The 11,153-nt window shown below is 38.6% G+C and overlaps 1 long non-coding RNA gene and 1 pseudogene across 1 annotated transcript in view; one reads left to right on the top strand and one right to left on the bottom strand.

Annotated features, from left to right (window-relative positions):
• Positions 1 to 3,803: 3,803 nt before the first annotated feature.
• Positions 3,804 to 7,931, bottom strand: LOC100355924 (zinc finger RNA-binding protein pseudogene; annotated as a pseudogene).
• Positions 7,932 to 8,034: 103 nt separating this feature from the next.
• The window catches only part of LOC127485670 (uncharacterized), a 401,588-nt gene continuing 398,469 nt past the window's right edge, over positions 8,035 to 11,153 (top strand). Inside the window, exons 1-2 of the long non-coding RNA XR_011390298.1 lie at positions 8,035 to 8,338; positions 9,306 to 9,400. This is a non-coding gene — a long non-coding RNA (uncharacterized lncRNA). The remainder of the gene's footprint in view (positions 8,339 to 9,305; positions 9,401 to 11,153) is intronic.

The following is an 11,153-nucleotide window of genomic DNA, read 5'->3' as shown; positions in this document are numbered from 1 at the left end:
TAAAGCCAAAGCCAAAACCAAAGCCAAAACCAACTAACCAAACACAAACTTCTTTTCTCTCTGACATTGTCAGTTTTCCTGTTTGGGCCCTCAAGTTGTTGTGACAGTTTTTAGGCATATTGACAGTTATTTCTGAAGGGTTAAAAACAGCACAATTTAGCCAGCGCCGCGGCTCACTAGGCTAATCCTCTGCCTAGCGGCGCCGGCACACCGGGTTCTAGTCCCGGTTGGGGCGCCGGATTCTGTCCCGGTTGCCCCTCTTCCAGGCCAGCTCTCTGCTGTGGCCAGGGAGTGCAGTGGAGGATGGCCCATGTACTTGGGCCCTGCACCCCATGGGAGACCAGGAAAAGCACCTGGCTCCTGGCTCCTGCCATCGGATCAGCGCGGTGCGCCGGCCGCAGCGCGCCGGCCGCCGTGGCCATTGGAGGGTGAACCAACGGCAAAGGAAGACCTTTCTCTCTGTCTCTCTCTCTCACTGTCCACTCTGCCTGTCAAAAAAATAAAAAAAAATAAAAAAATAAAAAAAAACAGCACAATTTGCCACAGGTAATACAAATCCTTATCACTAAAGTTTCATTTTCTATCAGGCTGATAGTGAAATGAAGTCATCTTTGACATCAACTTGCAACACCTCATCTAAAAATGACCTTTTAGAATAATTGATGGAGAGTTTTATCTTTTATGTCTTTTACTGATGGGAACTTTCTAAGGTGTGCACACTACGTTGTAGCCAGACTACTCCAATGGACTCAAGGAAGTCTAGTATGCAATGATTCCTGTCAGTCTTTCTATAATTGATGATGTTAGAAAAATCTACTAGTTAAAAAAGTAGAATTAGCTGGTGCCGCAGCTCCCTAGGCTAATCCTCCGCCTTGCTGCGCCGGCACACCGGGTTCTAGTCCCAGTCGGGGAGCCGGATTCTGTCCCGGTTGCCCCTCTTCCAGGCCAGCTCTCTGCTGTGGCCTGGGAGTCCAGTGGAGGATGGCCCAAGTGCTTGGGCCCTGCACCCCATGGGAGACCAGAGTAAGTACCTGCTCCTGCCATCGGATCAGCGCGATACGCCTGCCGCAGCGCACTGGCCGCGGCTGCCATTGGAGGGTGAACCAACAGCAAAAGGAAGACCTTTCTCTCTGTCTCTCTCTCTCACTGTCCACTCTGCCTGTCAAAATAAATAAATAAATAAATAAAAGAGTAGAATTAATACATATTCTACACATTTCACTTACTTTCAAACCACAACAATTGGCTATTTTCCAATATGTTGTATAATTATACATGCAAGTGAGCATACACTATTCAATTTTATTTTTGTTACAATGGTAGAATATTAATCAAAATAAAGTGATGATTACAGGTCATTCAGATGTATATATTCCTTCATATTTGAGATACTGTGCATGTATAGTCTTTAGTATTAAAATTATGAAAATAAACACAATTATTAATATATTTTATAACCTGTATTTATCATACTATCTACAAAAAGATTGGAAATCGCAGATTATGTCATTTTTAATCATCTAAACTAGCTTTAAAACTGTGATAACTCTAGTTAGTCATAAGCTATCAACTTATTGTGTTAATTGTAAGTTAGATAAAAAGTAGAAATTAAACAGAAGGTAATAAGCATCACTGAATATTAAATTGTCTTATCTTAATCATAGCCCAAAGTTTTCAGTAATTAATTTATATAAATGTAGCAGTGGATAATAATCTATGGCTATGCCACTTAAGAAATACATAAATTATTAGATATATCTTCACAAAATTGCTTTCATAATTTACAGCTTTTTATTACTAAAATTACTTCATGAAATATTTCAAATACACAAATATCCAGTTTTCAAATACAATGACTGTTAACATTGTACTATGTTCACTCCAGCTCAACGGCTTAAAAAATACAAGATAGTTGAGGTAAGCTTGGAGCCTTATTTAAAAAGCCTCTGAGTTCTATTTTAGTCTATCAGGAAAATTACAAACATGAATTTACTGCTTCTAAATCCCTTACATATATTAATGTTTAATAGACGCATATAAATGTATATTCCTACATATAATGTAGTCTTCTAATATTTAAGGGTTTATATGTATTAAATCCCACTTTATATTTCACTGGGAAGCCTGCTACTCTCACCCCATGTTAGGTTTCACAATTCAACTTCTCTGACAGGTGCATCCCAGTTCAGCAGTCCTCACACTGTGGGGCATCAGGAGCACCAAGGACACTGGGGAATCTCAAAGGCCAGAAAGTCCTGCAGTGAGAGATCTGCACCTGTGTGCTCGTCATTCTCTCTTCTGGTGATTCTTACACACCAAGTGTGGAGACCACTTCTCTAGGCAGTGTCACTGGCCTTGTTTGTACTTGGTTTTATGAGTATATCACAGCTTAACCCTTCTCTTCCTGTTGGACATTTGCTGTTTTCTTTTTTTTTAAATTTCTACGTAATATACTTTTTTTAATTTTACTTTTTATTTATGTATTTCACTCTAGTGCTGTGACAACAAAATGACATCTGTGTACCAGAGCATACATACATCAACAGTAAGATGTAACCTTCCATTACACCACTGCTAGAATATTTAGCTTTCATAGGAGACATATGCATGTAAGATGGCCACACCAAATAATTTTCTGTTTTTTCTTAATTATTTTAGCAATGATACTTTTATCAATGTCAGTGTTAATAGAACTATAAGTTATCTGGGTGATGGGGTACGTGTGTGTGGGAATCATTCAACTGTGTCATGTTGTAATTGTTGCTAGAGTAATCTGACACACACCAATTAGGAACTGTCACCATAATTAAGGGCTAGCTACTGCTGTTAGTTGCACAATGATAAAGTTCTTTTGAAAATATTGGTTAGCCCACTTATATGTGAAAAATGCCCTTTCCAGTTAAACAGAAGAAAAAAAAATTCAGAAAGTTACTTTTGGCCTTGCTATGTCAAAAAGTCAACTGTACAAAGATCTAAGTTAAACTAAAATTATAATTTTAGAAGTCTATTAAAAAGAAAAATGTCATGCATTTTATTATCAATTATGCAGAGGCTTTAAAACTGTTGCAAGACCATATAATTAATATATATATATATATATTAGCTTTTATACTGCTAATGCACAACTAACAGCAAACTTGATTAGAATAACAGAAATCTTTCTTAATTACACATTTATATATTACACTAGAGAGACAAATGCCACAAGATCTGCAGAACCATTCAGTTCTAAGTACTCAAATGGAAGAATAACTTTATGTGTTGTAGTCCTTCACATATAGAATAACAAAAGGAAAAAAATTCTGCAGTCTCACGTTACAAAAAAACGTACTGCTGTAAAATGTAAAGAAGGGGTAACAGGATATCTTCTATAACACAAAATAACACACCTAGTGTCAAAAAGCAAACAAAACTTCTTAATAAAAATAGCAAAATACACAGAGCAACTGAAGCACAAATCCTGCATTAAATACAGTAAAGATTGAGTAAGACATTGCCCTAGTTAATAAAAGACACAAAAATAGAGAGACCTAGGGCAACCAGTAAAACCAAAATAATGGGAAAACAACCTGAACCACTGTTTACCCTAGTTGGAGTACAATATTTATTGGTGTCTTTCCATTCATATAATACCTAACACTGTACATTAAGTTTTTAATGTCACAGAAAAACTTGGTTCTTCCATGAAATTCTTTAATTTCTTGATGAATTTTTCAAAGTAGACATTATTATGAATGAAAAACAGCCAACAAATTGGCACCTCTATTTAACGATGAAGAATTACAGAAACTTTTTAAAAGTTATCAATCTTTTTTATCTTTTTTCCCCTCAGCTTCAAATCCATCAACTCCATCACTACCCCTTCTTCACTTTCTGTTGTGGATGTTAAAACGTTGGCTCATTTCTGGTAATGGATCCATGCCTAACACTTTGTGTATTTGGTGGAATGCAAGGAGTCTCAAAGCAAACTGTGCTCTGGATGTAATGTCTTCACGCTGCTGGTCAGTCATTGTTGCCAAGGTGTCAAATGGATCCTTTCCACAAGGATCCAGAAGTCCAGGGCCACCTTTAAGAATAATCCCGGAAGAAATACACTCAAAAACTCTTCTCAGTGCATCTCCATGGCTTTGGGGACTAGAAGCACTACTGATTGCCTTCTCTACTAATAACTCCATAGCCCAGCTTGGAAAATCAGACCAAGCTGGAACTCATTGACAGAGGTCTCAGAGAATACGTATGATTATCACACAGGACTGCAGACCATTGGCTCTAGCCTGGAACCACTTAGCTTGGTGTAGAGCAGCCAGAGCATCAAGGCATTTTTCCTGTCCAAGACGGCCGGTGGGTCTTTCACCATACCCGAGGTTACATCTCCTTCCCTCATGTTCTCTTCTCAAATAATTGGAGATGTCAGGGTGATAGTGACTTGCATTTTGGGTTCCACACAGGAATTCAAAATTATTGCCACTTCAGATACAGCCCATTTTATATCGTACTTCTCAGGACTTATAACAGCAAGCTGTTTGGGGAGGTTTTCTGCAATTCGGCTTAATAATGTCTTTGAAGGTTTTTCTGAGCAAAGCAAAACAAGGTTGACATTTCTATCTCCTTGAAAAAGTAATCCTTTTGCCAATACTCCCACTTGCAAAACTCCTTTCAAAGCTCTTTCTTTCCCTCCCTCTTTCTTATCATCTCCCTCCTTGTTCTTGCTCTTTTCATGTTCATACAAACTGTCTGAAACAAGTTTTAAAGCACGTTCAGTGATAGGAACAATTTTTTTGAACTGCCTGTGACTCCTCCTCAGTTGGATAAATGGTTGCATGCTTTGTCATCACATAACGGTCATCAGATGAGTCGGGACGACGCAAAGGTGCAGGCCCCTGTGGTTGAGGCGGCATGCCTGGTCACACTCCCAGAGGCCTAAGGGGCCTGGAGGACCATGTGGATAGCCTCCATCAGGCATCCAGTGGTGATCCTCCCAATGACGTTGTTCTTCCTCTTCTTCTCCAGGGCACATCCTCTTCATAATGTCTCATTTCCATCCTCCAGTGCTCCTCCTCTTCTCGTCTTTGCCAATACTCCTCCTTCTGCATTTGCTTTCTCATTTTCTCCTCTTAAATCTTTCTTGCTCAAATACTGGGCTTCACTTCTACTTTCAAATCTGGATTTACTTTTTTTTTTATATTGAAGTCTGTGTCTTCGTCCTTTTAAATGCATCTCCTTAGCATTGGGGTTATTAAAATTGCACTCGCATCATTTATAATGGAACCTAATTACTTTTTTTTTAAATTACTTTTCCTTCATCATTTTGTACCTCCTCCACATGATCGTGGCCCACTGGCTGGACGTCACTCCGTAAAGCTGCAAGAGATGCAGGTGTGACCGGCTCTGACACCGTGTCTGACTTTACTTCTGGAATGTGCTCAGAAGAAGTGACAGGAGCATTTTTAACACATTCTGTTCCTTTTCAGTCTTCTGCTTTGTTTCCTGTTCACTGCAGTTTATTACCACCAACAAAGTTTATTTTGGGTGTAGATGTTTTCTTGGCAGCCGTATTTGTAGGCACCGCTGATACTTTAGTGCTGGATGTGCTGTTAAGAGATGTGTTTCCTGTAGTAGTAAGACCTTTCACTGAAGAAGTTGCCATCGATGAAGCATTCACAGAGCAATTGTTTGCTGCAGTACTTGAAGGAGAGGCAGTCGGTTTTGAAGCAGATACAGCTGTTGAAGAAGCAGCTTGGCTAACAGCGTTTGGCTCTGTTGATGGAATTGGTTTACCCAGTTTTGTATGTGATTTAACCACTTTCTGATGCTTAGCACCACAGATGTGGGCAGCATATGCATCTGCTCCTGTACAGGACACATCGCAGAGCTCACAAGGCAGCTGGTTGAGTCCCACGAGCAGAGTTGTTGCTGCTGCTGGTATTTTGTGAGGCTTTCAATGCGGCTTCTTTTTTAATGTTTCTGTCCTTCTAAATGGTCTTTGTAAGTCTGTGGTCCAGCACAGCTGATCTCACACATCACAGCAGTGAATCTGGGGTGGTTTCGGGGCTGTTTTGGTTTCAGCTGTTTCTTTTGGAATGGTGCTTTTTTAGTAAAGTGGTCCCTGTCCAGGCAGCTGCTGCAGCTTCTGTTGCTGCTGATGCTGTGGGCAGCAGGAAGATGCAGCTGAGCACACTGCTGCTTCATAACCTGAGTGAGATGTGCAGTGAGTAACTGCCCTGCTGCTGTAAGTAGCACTCTGAGTGTAGGGCCGCACCCCAGTGGCTGCAGCTGCCACTGGCTGTACGTGGAGGACACAGGACAAGTGGAGAAAGTAGTGGTAGCTGGACTCGGTGTGGCTGGTTTTATGGCTGTCACTGTCGAGTTTGCTGGGCTTGAGTATACGGAGTTGTGCCTTGGCTATAACCTGCTTCGGGAGCCGTCTGATGGTAGGTTTCAGCAACAGCAGGCTGAGGCCGGGCAGCAGCAACGAGGACAGCGGCAGTTGCTGGTGGTTGTTGGTAGTACTGCTGACTGTCGTAAGCTGCAGCAGGAGCTGTGGGTCTTACCTAGGAGTAGGAGTCCTGGGAATTTTGTGTAGGAGCTGGGGGAGGTGGTGCTGGTGCTTCTCATTGCCTCTGGGTACAACCACAGTCAGCTGCTGTGTGTGCAGCAGGGCAGCCTCCATAGGCGGCAGCTGTTGCTGCAGCGGCCACAGCTACTGGAGCAGGCCTGGCAACCGCAACTGTGCATAGGCAGCAGTAACCGTGCGAGCAGCTACTGGAGCCTGATGGACAGTGCAGCCAGAACTGTAGTTGGACGAGAACAGGCCACACCCGAAGCTGGCTGTTGGCTACACTGGGCCGCCGCCGCCGCCCCGCTGTGGGTGAATCCAAAGTAGTTGCCGTCGCCATTTTGGCATCTTCCCCAGCCGGCCGGCACAGAGGAGAAAGCACTGCAGGGCGTGTGGGAACCCTGGGCCCGGGCTGCTGCTGCTGCACTCCGAGCTCTCACCCGCGGCCTCCCTCCTGTGAGTAATATGCTTTGTGTAATACCAATATGGTGACGTTACTTTCAGTGTGTACCCTGACTAAAGTGACCGACTGCTATTGGTTTGGCTGGAACTTACCACTGTTCCAGCCTGGTAAACTGTTAAAATTGATCACCCTAGAAAGTAGATAATTTTACATACATGTAACGTTAGTATTGTAACATTTCCAAAAAGAATTTCATCTTTTGCCGTGCAGAGTGGTATATAGGTAATGCTATTTAATTTTTGTTTTAATTTGCACTTCATTGTTGACAACTATGACTGATTTTTTTAAATGTGTGTTAGTCTTTTAGGTTTCTTACTCTATGAATTATTTGTTCCCATTTTTCTGATAGATTGTTTATTCTGCCCTGTGATTTCTTAAGATTTTAAGATTCCAACATTAAATAACTGAAATTATCTTATGTTAGTCTATGTCTTGTCTTTTACAAGTATTTTATTTTGCACAATTTAATTTTCACACAAAATATTCAGTTAAAGTCTTATGCCTTTGTTTTTTAGTCATTTGTATATACTAGAGTCATAACATTTGTACAAATATTTTCCTGTTAATTTGAAGATTTACCTTTGATGTTTCAATCTTTGGTATACCTAGAACTGTGTGCAGTTAGTTTTACTTCTTGTCATATAAATGACAAATTATTCCAACAGTGTGGTGAGGATCTAAGTGTCATTGACTTATATCATATTTATGCACCAAATCTAGTTTTTATATATTTCTTACTTCAGTTTATGGATTCTGGCTTCTGTTCATATAGTCTATGTTTGATCTCTATTCCTAACACTCCAATAATTCTCTTAGTTATTATGATTTTAAATTAGGCATAATATATGGTAGAATAAGTGATTTCTCATTGTTTTTTTTTTAATACTCTTCTTGGTATTTGAGCAAAACCATATTGAATACATTGGGTTATGTAGAAATAATTTCTATCCTAACAATTCAATGAATTGAGGGTTCACTGTATATATGGGTTCATAAAGACAGTGCATTTCACCGTTTTCTCAAGAGGATTATTCATATTTACAAAATATTCTGTTAAAATATATTTAAAGAAAGACATCCCTCTGGGGATACTGAAAGGACACAGTGGTTTTCTTTGACAGTTTATGAAATGCTTAGAACAGAAGTTTTGGGAAGCCAACTAATTAAATTTTTTCATTTATATCAAAGAGTTTCTTTTTCAGCAGATATGTAAGAACATGAAATATATTGCTATTTCTCTCTAGATACTTTGGCCATTTCCCAGCGTGTACTCCACATAATTTTGTTCATGCGACTCTGGGATAGAAAAAGGCAAATAAGTAAGTACCCAGTATGAATGGACTTGGTAATGGTTTTGTGGTAAAATACAGTACTGTTCCAACTAATTAAAGAAAAGAAATAGCCAAAAAAGATGAACAAAAGACAGAAAAAGAAATGAGAGACAGAAAGTGATAAAGAAAAACAATACTTCCCTCCCTCTATTGGCATCTAGAATGTGGTGGCAAATTCAAAAGGAGCAGCACTCCAATTAGAAATAGAGGAGGTCTCCAGGAAACTACTGAGGGACAGAAACGGAAGCTTAAGACAGGGGCGTGTAGTTTCTGTGAGGAAACTGTGTCAACGTCGATTAAGTTAGTTGTTGCTTGTTTTCCAATAGCAGGAAAGGATGCTTACTAGGACAGAGCAATCAGGGGCCACTTTTCCAGCTTCTCTGCCAGGAAGGCAGCCTTGTCACTGGGCTTAAAGCTGCAGAAATGCTCAGTCCTGATGGCCAGCATGAATTTAAAAAGTTTTTGGATCAAAGTAAATATATTTTAATACCATTTTCTGTGCACTGTGAAGTGCTCTTTTACACTATCGAATATTAGCAGATGTGTTGTCTTATAATTCTTTTAATATATAAACTTGTGTGTGTTTGGATAGCTGAGTGTAACTTTCTGGTCACATTAATAGAAAAAAAATACTTGCTCAAAAGCCAGAATAGAACGATCTTGGATAAATACAATATAAAATAAAGCATAAAGGAAATATTAATTTTTACACTCAACAATTGTATGTTTTATATATTCAAATCTCTGAAATCATGTTAAAGAGTAAGTGGCAAATTGTACGAAATATCTGTAACATAAAATAGAGCTAATAGTTTAAAAAAACAGATGATAAAGATCACAGAGAAAAATATGAGGCCATATAATAAAAATGGGGATAGCGATTAAGCTGTTGTCATGAAAATGACAACATAAAATGGTTTCAATAAGATAAAATTTTGTTTCGTTTTCATGTGAGAACAAAGAGACTGACCAGTGAGCTCTGAGCCCTTGATCACCGAAGCTTCTTCTGTCCATCACTCAGTTTCCTGGGAGCATTGTCCATAACCACAGGTAAGCCAGGTCGCCACATCTCCAGGTTCTCAAGTACTGGGGAACCAGAGGACACCCTCACCTTGTATACAAGAGAATATTGAATACATCTCTTCCACACTGTTCAGTTGTTGAAAATTTGGCCTCATAGCCATACCCACTGCAAGGGAGAGTGGAGGATGCATTCTATGAATAAGAGGTCAAGTGTCCAGAAGAAAATAGAACTAATGCTCTGCCATAGGTTGGCACAGTACCTGGGGAAAAAATGTTTCACAGAGAAATCTGAACATGTAAATTTAATAGACTAAATGATATAAAAACAGTAGTACAATGTACTAAAACAGAAGTGCATGCTCTTTTTTTGATCTCACAAGATTTTTCACAAATGTTAATAATAGCTATTGAAAATATAACAAAATGAGCATTTTCAAATACTGTTGGTTAAAAAAAAAAAGTATACATAGGTATTACTTTAATGGAAAGCAATTTGGCCTTAAATAGAGAAGTGCCTACAGGTCCAAATTGAGAACCATTATGTGCAAATTACTGGCCAACACTCTTCAAAAGTGCTGCTATCATAAAGAACAAGGAAAATTGGATGTTTGCTCCAGGTTAAAGAAGATATGAAAGAAGATATAGTGCTATTATATGCTTCTTGACCTAGGTAAAAAACATTGTTTTACAAGGCGTGAATATGGTCTATAGACTAGATAGACATTTTATTATTTTTTTTTATTTTGATCATTGTACTGTAGTTATACAAAATCAGATAATGGGCATTTGAGAACTCTGGTATGATTTTGAACCTTTTTTTAATTTTGAAATGACTTCAAAATGAAGTTTCATCATACTTAAAAGTAGACCCTACTTCCGAGCCCTTCTCCTTGTTTATCGTGTGCATTAAATTATCAGAAAGCTAGTTAAACTTTAACCCTTCCAAAGCTACAAGCTGCAAATGCCTCCTTGGGGAATAGTCTATGCATATGATACACCAGAATGCTTGCAACAAACTACATACTAACTAAATGTCAAATTTCATACATGTTCAGCCTCAAAGAAACACTAGTGTTCATATTACATGCAATTGGAATAATTTCCTGAAAAATAATGTACATTGAAGCTTTTTGCCATTTTTTCTCTGTCTTCTCATTTTTCTCTTATTCCTTGCTACTATTGCATTTTCAATTGTTTCTGTTCCACTTATTTTATTTAAGTGAGGATGTGTTTTCAGCGTATTTTTTTAGAATTCCTAACTAAACAAATTAAATACTCACATAAAACACCTATAATTCCATCTCATTTTTATGTTATAATTTTATTTAAATATATAAAAGTAAATCATATGCATTCTAAACTTTGTTAATGTTACAAAGTTAAAATATGATTGTATTAGTCATTATTTTACATTGGTCATGCCTATGGTTGTATCTACCAAAGCCACAGAGAAATGTAATCAGCCAGATGTTTGAGTCTAAAAACAAAGGCAAATATACAGCTATTAGAAACATCTGGAGTTTGCAAAGATTATTCCGATTTACTCAATGTTTATCTTTATCAAAATACCTCCAGTGTGTCTCATCTCTCCAGGCTGGTGAACACAGACACACTGAACTATCTCCAAGGTCCATATGTAATGCTGTAGGCAGTTGACACCTCAGTATGAAAGCATAGCTCACATTAGTGTTGATTAACATCAGTATATTTTGAAATATTCTTGATTGTCCTGACAAATTCTAGGAATACTGGTCAAAAAGAGTCTAACAGAGATTCTGTT

The sequence above is a fragment of the Oryctolagus cuniculus genome, chromosome 7, assembly GCF_964237555.1.
Source record: "Oryctolagus cuniculus chromosome 7, mOryCun1.1, whole genome shotgun sequence".
Lineage (NCBI taxonomy): Eukaryota > Metazoa > Chordata > Mammalia > Lagomorpha > Leporidae > Oryctolagus > Oryctolagus cuniculus.
This window is presented reverse-complemented; position numbering and strand designations above follow the sequence as displayed.